Source organism: Lasioglossum baleicum, chromosome 10 (assembly GCF_051020765.1).
Source record: "Lasioglossum baleicum chromosome 10, iyLasBale1, whole genome shotgun sequence".
NCBI classification, from domain to species: domain Eukaryota; kingdom Metazoa; phylum Arthropoda; class Insecta; order Hymenoptera; family Halictidae; genus Lasioglossum; species Lasioglossum baleicum.
The window spans coordinates 12,824,715-12,834,780 of NC_134938.1; positions in this window are offsets into that span (position 1 = coordinate 12,824,715).

Genomic DNA, 10,066 nt, shown 5'->3' on the forward strand with positions numbered 1-10,066 from the left:
AGCGCGTCTATAGTGGAAAAAGTGACTTCAAATGACCTTGAGAATTAAACCTTTGGAGTACAACATTTTTGGCGCACCCTGTATTCCTTACCACAAACATTATTCTTGTTCTATGACCCCACGATTTACTACGAGATTGTGGCCGTCACACTGGACGTTCACTGCCGAACCAAGAAGATCGAGAATTGATTCTCCGATGTTTTCGAATCCTCATGGGTCCGGAAATCTATTCGACGAGGAACGATTCGTATCGCCCAGTTCCCATCATCGGGATGCGCCACGATAAACGTGACGGAAACACACACACAGAGAGAGAAAGAGAGAAAACGACCAAATAGGGGATGTTTCCTGAAAGATCGAGAGAGAGAGGGGGATGGAGAAAAAGCAGCAGGGAGGAAGGAGCTAATGGCGATCGGGAGAATCGGAGAGAAAAGGAAGCCGAAGTAGGTGAGGCCAGCAAGTAGGCTGACAAAGAGCCGGCCGTCAGCACTGTCAGCACTGTCAGCACTGACAGCGGGCTCGAGTTACGTCACTGGTTGTGCTCGGCTATTGTGCTTTTTCAGGGCGGCCATTGAAAAGTTTGCTCACAGTCAGTGCGGGTAGGAGAGAGCGCCAGCTATAGCCGAAGCCAAGAACGCCGGGGGATCCTTTTCCAGAGACAAGAAGACGTCTTTGCCCTTTCATGGGTGAGGTGGGAGTGGCCGCTACCCGAAATTTGGCCCGCCATCGTGAATACGTTCTTCGCGTATGATGGAAAACGCTGGGAAGGCTTGAATAGGACATCTTATGGTTCCACGTGATCGGATGTGCCAACGGAAAATGTATATTAACCTGGATGCCCCATTATTCAATGCTTTCAAGACTTGTTCCGATCTATTGGCGTCTTCTCGATCGTCTCGGCAGCTATCACAGAAGATCAGAGTCCAGATTAAGACTTGGTCCCCACTGGTGACCCGTTCCGTCTCAGTCCTACATGTGAGGATTTACAGGATCTTCGCAGAGTCCCAGATCAGGGCAAGTGACTCGAATTGAGGAGAATACGGTTACCCCCTCCCTCAGCCAGTACTTACAAGGGAAGGACCCCAAGTGTCCGACTTCGATTTTGATAATTTTTTGTGAGACGATGGTATATGGATCCCTAATGATGTCTGCAAAATATTAGGTGTAGTTACTCAATAGTTTGAAAGATATAAACAATTAAACTTTCATACCTTGTTGATATACCACGATTTGCAGCTCAAGTTTTCAAAGCCGTGAAAGTTCAATTGTTCATATCTTTAAAACTATTGAGTAACTACACCTAATATTTTGCAGACATCATTAGGGATCCATATACCATCGCCTCACAAAAGATGATCAAAATCTAAGTCGAACACTTGGGGTGCTTTTCTTGTCAGTCACGTGATATTGCAACAGCCCTACATGCGTCACAATGGCAGAGAGAGAGGGGGTAACTGAATTCTCCTGAATTCGAGTCAATGCCCCCGGATCTGGAGACTCTGCGAAGGGTGCTGCAAATTCGGATACGCGTTTAATTTGTAAAGAAAAAACAGTAGATCGATAAACAAGGTTTCAGTGGGGTTTCATCCTCGAAGCAGAGCTGGGTCCGTTGAAGAATCAGAACGTCTTGGCATTCAATTTGAGAAATAAAAGAAGGGGCACCAACGGAATCGATCCGAAAGATTCCCACTGATCGTCCTGGTTCTCGAGCAGGCAATAACGCGGAGCGGTGCGTAGCTCGGAGGACAGTTGAATGCGTAACCAGAGGCTCTAGGCCGGATGTTCCCGCCCAGGATGGATCCGCGTCGTTGCAAGGTACCTCTCGAGGAGTTTCTCCGTCTCGTTTCCGAACCCCTCGAGGTGGTAGCGTCTCTGATTTCTGATCTGCTAGCCGGTGCAGCTACTTGTCACGCCGGTGTGCACGCCCACTTTCCATCCGAAGAAACGAGTAACGAGAACGTTCGGTGAGAAGTTCGTTAGGCTGCTCTCTCCTCGGAGGAGCTAACCTAACCGACCACTGATTTTCATAACAGTGCACTTCCGGCCGACTAACGGACATCAACGTCGCCGGGCCAGACGCGTTCGGCGGCGCGTCGCTTTTCAATTTCATGACTTGTTTTCAGGATCCTCGTGGAGGACGGCGCAAGATCACGCGATAAAATGGACGCCTGGGCAAACAAGCCATTCGTGAATCCTTGCTGTTGATCGGGACCCTCTCTTCGAGTCGCGAAACGTTAAAAGAGAATGGCTACCTTCTAGAATTTTTTGGTAAACCTTCGACCTAGTGTATCAGTTTGGTAGTTTCCACAATGGAGGTACTTGAAAATCATCGACGAGTAATACATTTCGGCGAGGGTGGGATCATTTCCCATGTCAAATTGCATTTAACAGGAGAGGCTCGCCGGTTCTCATGAGACCATAACTCCGCATATGGTAGATTTTACCGCGTTTCATCGGACAGCCACTTTCCACCCTCGTCGTGCAGGTAAAACCCCGGGGTATCGACGATGCCCGCGCTCGTACACGGTATCGATCCGACCATATGTTTCGCGTTTCCCATAACGCTGCCGCCAGAGCGATTCTCGCGTGTGCGCCACGATGCTCCACTTATTGTTAGTCGGAGGAGCAACAGGTTGCTCCGCCAGGCCACACGTCGTGTTTGTAATCGCGGCGGAGATAAAACGATTTCTAACACGCGACCGAAGTATGTACAGCGTGTAAGGACGCGTGATTCTACATCCCCGGTTCGGCGGACGTTTATAAGCAAACTGCCGCGAAAATTACTTTGGAGGTCAAACTTGTTAACACGTTTTGTTTACTGCGTCTTATTCTAGTGGGTTGTAGTCCAGTCAATGAATGCTCATAACGGGGGGTATTGTACAATTTTTAACTTTGAGATTTTGTTTGCACTTGTTAGGAAGTAAACATACGAAAATTCCTACTCCTAGGAGATGAGCGGGGTACAGGGGGACATGATATAATGATATTTTCGAAAAGTTTTTCATTAGAGAGGTAAGGGTTATTCCTGACCTAACCCTTGGTCGAGATACAGAGCGTTCCAAAAGTGAGGGGAAAAATATTTTTTTTCCACTTTTGGAACATTATAAAAGACGAGAGGAGGGGGGAATTTAAAAAAATTTTCCTTCATCTTAGATAGCAGAGTTGGGCATTAATCGATTAAAATTTTAATTGTGATTGATTGATTAATGTGTACGATTAAAAAAAGATATCATCGAAAAATCGACGATTGGTTCAATCGATTGATGAAGTTAATCGTTAATTAAAAGGAGAAATCATCGAAAAATCGACGATTGGATCAATCGATTGATGAAATTAATTGTCAATCGTTGATTAAAAATAGAAGCGGAATATTCTTTAGTGGAAATTTGCACTAACAAGCGAGATAAGCAGAGTTTCAGAGAACGGAAGCGCCCGGAAGCGCCTTCTAGGCGGTCCGCCAAACGAAAACGAGTTTAGAGCACATTATTTTAATAAGCGATAGTGACGAAGAACTTACTAGATGTAAAAACGTGAGAGAGCGTAGTTTGATGAGTGTCGTAGAATTGTAAGAGACCAAACTCGGAATTTGGACAGCCTCAGGCTACAATAAAAGGAAATTTTCCCGGAAAAAAGGGGGGCACGTAGAAGATCCCCTTTTTGGATTTTCCGCTTATATCTCGAAAACTATGTGTCCTAGCGATAAGACCATACTGTACGAAATTAATGCTGACAAAATGTGCCATAAGATTGATTGCATTCAGTTTTTCGCTATCTCGCATAGTTTTCGAGATATCCGCGCTCAAAGTTCACAAAATTGTGAAAAAGATATTTTTGCCCCACATTTTTTGCCTTCTTTGACTAGCTAACTCTTCAACACAATTAGTGACCTTTCAGCGCGGATATCTCGAAAACTATGCGAGATCGCGAAAAACTGAATCCAATCAATCTTGTGGCACATTTTGTCAGCTTTAATTTTGCGTAGAATGATCTTATCGCTAGAACGCATATTTTCCGAGATATAAGCGGAAAACCGAAAAAGAGGACTTTCTACGTGCCCGCCTGCACCTCGCTCATCTCCTAGGAGTGGGGACTTTTAAAGATTGTGTTCCTTCCATGTCCCTCTACAACTTTTCGTTGACTGGACTGGTTAACGTTGCTACAAATTATTCGAGTTCTTCGTGTTTCTATCGAATATTATATTCTGGCATTTTTTGAAAATTTCCATAAGCCATAAATGCAAAAAGATCCGCAGTCTGATCATAGGGATTGGAAATATTCTAGATCGAAAGAAATGTTTAATTTTCCATTTAAAATAGCTCCAAGTGCAAAGGGTTAAAATAGTGGAGCTGCCTTTGATCGCGGATATCTCAAATCCGAACGGTTGAGAACGATTGAGTTTCGACCGATGGTTCCTTCGGCGCTTTTTATCCTCGCAATGAATAGAATACAATGCAATGAACAAAAAATTGTTGTCTCTATTGACTCTTCTTACACGTTGCACCCTGTAGAACCATCCTCGAAGTTAACAATTTATTTTTAAAATAGTGGAGCTTCTTTTGATCGCGGATATCTCAAATCCGAACGGTTGAGAACGATTGAGTTTCGACCGATGGTTCCTTCCGCACTTTTTATCCTCGCACAATGAATAGAATACGATGCAATGAACAATAAATTGTTGTCTCTATTGACTCTTCTTACACGTTACACCCTGTAGAACCATCCTCGAAGTTAACAATTTATTTTTTAATATAAAATACCGTCGGGGAACTCATCTCCCAAGGATCCTTGTAACAAGTGAATGATTGGCCCTTCAAAAAGAATGGTTGACCCTTTCACCTTGAAATTCTTACATCAATTTCTACCGAACCGAGGGCGTAGACTCTCTCTGTATAATTTCTATACACCCAGTACAAGAAGTATTTAAAGATTTTTGGGGAACAGGGGGCGGCATTGAACTCGGAGAAGCGGCAGGTGAACTCTTGTAAAAGGCAGCTTCCCCGGGGGTATCCGAGGAACAGAAACAGAGTCAGTCCAGAAGCACGAGCTTATCCTCCATTAACGCGGTCCCGGGCCGCTCACGGGCCTACCTTCCGTCTTACTTTCGATTCTAGGGCCGTTCGAAATTTTCACCAAATCTACGACGCTCTATAATGTCTGACAAGTCGACCGTATGATTGCTACAGGATTACCGCTTGCTCCAACGATCCCGAACGAAAAGGCGCGCTTCGACTAGGAAAATGTCAACCTAATTTTGCAAAATCTCTCTTCCCGGATCTCGAGGACGACTTAAGAGGGTCATTTTTTTCATTCAACAGGAGAGAGAGGCCGCTTTTGATCCTCGACGGACGGGATCGTGGGCGGTTTTGTTACGAGATTACACGGGTGTCCCAATTTTTCAACGAGTCTCGAGCAATTACGAGTCTGTCGTGGCGAGGCTTTATCTTAACGTAAACTAGGTTCTGCATTGTGAGTAAAATATTCTGCATTGATTGTGAGAAGCAGGGGTAAAATAAAAATTGATTTCATCCCTTAATTACAATATTCTTCAATTTTTCTAACCGCTTGCTGTTTCATGTTTCATCCAGCCAATCTCTTCAGGAATGCATAAAAATCCGCAGTCTAGTAATTACGATATTACTTTAAATATTTATTTTTACGTAGAGTGGTACGTCGGTATACAGTGAGTGTAAAAAGTATTCGTACGCCCTTTAAAACCGAATAACTTTTTTATAATTGTACCAAGCGACCTGATTTTTTATAATCAGTTAGAAGCAGTGGTTTACGGAATGATATGAAAAAAAGATAAAGCTTACATGCGAAAATGGAAAAGGCAGATCCATGTTCGTTATACACGTGCTGAAAATTTCATTGAAATCAATTAACATGCACACGAGTTACAAGCGGTTAAAAATGGTGAAAATCGTAGTTTTACTAAATCCACAGAGTCGTGCATCTTGCGATGCGTGTCGTTTCTTCCTGCGTCAACCGATTTCGATGTGTATGACTAACATAGATCTACAAAACCTATATTTTAAATTTTCTTTAAGGGCCCAAATAAAAAAGTTTTAAAAAATGCCTTTTCTATTCCTGCATGTAAGCTTGTAAATTATAATATTTGGGAAATCTTTTTCCATATCATTTCGTAAACCAATGCTTCCAATTGATTATAACAAAATCAGGTCGTTTGGTATGATTATAAAAAAGTTATTAGTTTTTAAATGGTATACGAATACTTTGTACACCCACTGTACCATGTACGCTACCGGTGTACTGGTTCGATTACGAGTAAAGAAAAAGCATGAATCGATGCTTATCTTATAATGATATCGGCTGCTCTAATCGCGCAATTGCTAAGAACATTAATCGGTCATACACTGTGATTAATAATTATATCAATTAACGTAAAAATTACGAAAAAAATCATGTCAAAGGTGGTAATAAAAAATTGTCCAAGAAACAACATTCATTATTAAATCAGGTCTGCGGTTAAGGAAAGGAAAATGGAGCTTCCAGTAACAACTGGACGTGGGCGCAGTAGCGCGTTATAACTAGTTGGGGCCTTGGGCAAAGTAGAATTTCGGAGCCCCTTCCCCCAACCGAATAACTTTACGAGAAAAACGTAGAATTTGGATCTTGGATCTTGGTTTCTTCCCCTTTTGCTTGGGGCCCCGAGCATTTTCCCAAGTTGTCCATAGGGTAACGCACCACTGCGTTTGCGACAACTTCTAAATTCTTCTGAACAAAAATGCAACGTAAACCAGGCCTGCAATAAAATTCTTCATTTCGCACAAAAAACACAGTGACTTTATAGAAATTTCCCTGGGTAAAGGCCGCGTGTTGTTGGCAAAAGGTGGTTCGGCACCCACCGTAACAAACAGTAGGTTCCGCTGAAAATCAGACTGAAACAGGCTGAAATAGTGAGAGTGGAGAAGGAGAGAAGTGGTGAATATAGATTTGAAACCCTGAGGGGACCGAACAACATTAAAAAAAAAAAAAAAATAACTAAATATCGCAGTACCGTTGGTTCCTGGAGCTTCGCCCAGGGTGAAGGGATGTTCCTTCTGCTCTTAGCTGGACGGAGAGATAGGGCGCCGATAATAGGGTCAGTTCATAAGCAACACAAAGCCAGTTTAGTACAAGCTCCGGGGCTAATTCACCAATATTGTCGTTAATTCGGTCGACCATCGATCCGGACAAAGAGTTATATAAGTAACGAAGTCGACGGGTGGTCTGGTTTGTGGTCGTCGCTTGAAAAAGACAGAGGGATGCACGACGTTGAAGAAGGAAACACGGGAAGAGCTGTCTGGGGAAACGAGAGGAACAAGGAGACAGGGGAGATGCGGCGGTTGTAAGCAGGGCCTGGAAATGGACTTGTGCTTAGCGGTCTAAATCCAAAAACTTGCGAGGCCAGGTATACTATAGGGAGGTCTCTGCGTCTCTCTGTCTTATATCGCCGCTATCTCTGCCGGCATCTACGGTAGCGGCTCGACGAAACCGTCGGGGAAACGATAATCCGCCGGCGAGGCTATTCACTGTTTGCGCCTTGTTTTACTGGTATTGCATTTAACGAGGTTCCGAGGGGCTCCTCCAGCAAAAGCAGAGCGTAAGCCGCAAAACAGAGGAACGACGACGCCTCCTTTTCACGGTGATCCGTGCTGAATGTTTCATTTCCATCATATCGACCGTTTCACTGACCAGTATTTCTTTCCAATGAGATTAAAACACAGTGGTACATACCTCGGTATACGACCTTAATCCGTTCCGGATGTTCGGACTTATACCGAATAGGTCGTATACCAAACCAATCTTTCCCAGAAGAAGTAATGTGAAAATGATTGATCCGTTCGCATGTAAAAAAGCTAATATTAATATTATACCTACATTAATGGGCTTGTAAAATAATTGAAACATCGTTTAAACACGTACAGTTGGTGTAGAGAGTATTCGTACACCCTTTAAAACAGGAATCACTTTTTTATAATTGTAGTAAACGACCTGGATTTCTTATAATCGATTTGGAAACATTGGTTCACGAATTGATATGCAAAACAAGATTTTCCAAAAATTATAATTTACAAGGTTACATGCAAAAATAAATAAGGAATTTTGTAAAACTTTTTTATTTGGGCCCTACATGAAAATTTAAAATATATGTTTTGTGAATCTATGTTAGTTATATACACATGCTGATAATTTCATTGAAATCGGTTGACGTAGGAAAAAACGACACGCGTCGAAAGATGGACGATTCTGTGGATTTTAAGCAGAAATTGATCAAAATTCGTGTAAAACTACGATTTTCAGCATTTTTCACCGCTTGCAGCTCGTGTGTATATTAATCGATTTCGATGAGATTTTCAGCATGTGTATAACTAACATATATTTTAAACTTTCATTGAGGGCTCAGATAAAAGAGTTTTAAAAAGTTCCTTTTTTTATCTTTGCATGTAACCTTGTAAATCATAATTTTTGGAAAATCTGTTTTGCATATCATTTCGTAAACCAATGCTGTAATTGATTATAAAAAAATCAGGTCGTTTGGTGCAATTACCAAAAAGTTATTAGTTTTTAAAAGGTGTACGAACACTTTGTACACCCACTGTATGAAAATGAAGATGACATTATACATAGAAAGGCGGTCACCAACGCTCTTCAACTTCGGTGATCGAACAAAAACCGGTTTTTCCAGCGCGACAATGGTCGTCGACGTATTTTATCTTAGTTATCTTTTAATAATAAGAATCGTAGTGCAAAATATTCAGAAACACGATGGCTGCTTTTCGCTACTTTTGGAGCAGGTCGCGAAGTCCCTGCGAAGTCGAATAGAAATAGAAAACTCCGGGCAGGGATATTCTGGCATTGTAAACGTTTTCCCGGTCTCCGCGAGACAACTGTATTTTGATTCCGGTCCTATTACGGCTCGTTTAGCTGCATTTGCCTTTTTGACAAAGCGACTCGAGGCCTATTATGCCCCTCTATCTTCTTGCGCGCACCAATGCAATATACAATGGAGCGCGTTTTTGTATGCCCGCTGCGGAACAGACGCGGATAATCTTCTCTTTCGACATATTGCGGCGAAGCCAGAGACGGGGTTCGGTCCACTGAACATTTGGCGAAGCTGGGTCCTTCGGACCACAAGCAACCCGGGGATGTAGATGTAGATGTAGAGTGTAGACTAGAGATGTGTCTACTCTCCACAACATCTTTATGTTCGCGCAACGTTGTCTCAGCCTGTAGGCTCGAAGCTAATTGAACTCCAGAAACTGTTTCTTCCAAAGACATTTCTTCAGATCTAGAATATCTCCATTCTTTTCTCCAGTCTTTTCTTCAAGAGAATTCAAATTCACTGGTCAAAATGACCGGTTCCAGATTTTTTTATTTTACAATTATTGACATAATGAAAATAATTTCATAAGAAATGACTGTATAGATATCTTCAGTGGAGCACATATTACAATGGGAATTGCAAAAAGTCTGAACAAAATGAATCTTGTCATTTTTATAAGGGAACATGTACCAGTTACTTTTAAGGCTCGATAGGTTTAGTGTTATGATTTCATCCCTTAACGACTTTGTTATATTACAAACAACATTGCAACATTCTTGAATATTTTCAATCTCTTACTGTTTTATATTTCACTCAATCAATTTCTTCATAAATGCATAAAGATCCGCAGTTTAATCATAACAAATACTTATACCTCAAGAAGATTCGTTTAATTTGGTTTTGATAAGAAAGTTAACCTACTTATGTATGCGAAAAAATCATTTATTTAAGATGACATATGATATGAATGATGCGACCTTGAACCACTCGTGTTTCTTAAATAAATGATTTTTTCGCATAATATAAATTAAGATATACAGAGCGGTATCAAGAAGAAGGGCACATTCTGACGTCATTAATGTTTTTATGGGATATGAGATATTAACATCATAATTAGACTACGGATCTTCATGCAAAATAAAAATATTCTGCATCGATTGTGCGCGAAGCAGGAGTAAAATAAAAATTGATTTCATCCCTTAACGACTGTGTTACATTAAAAACAACATTACAATATTC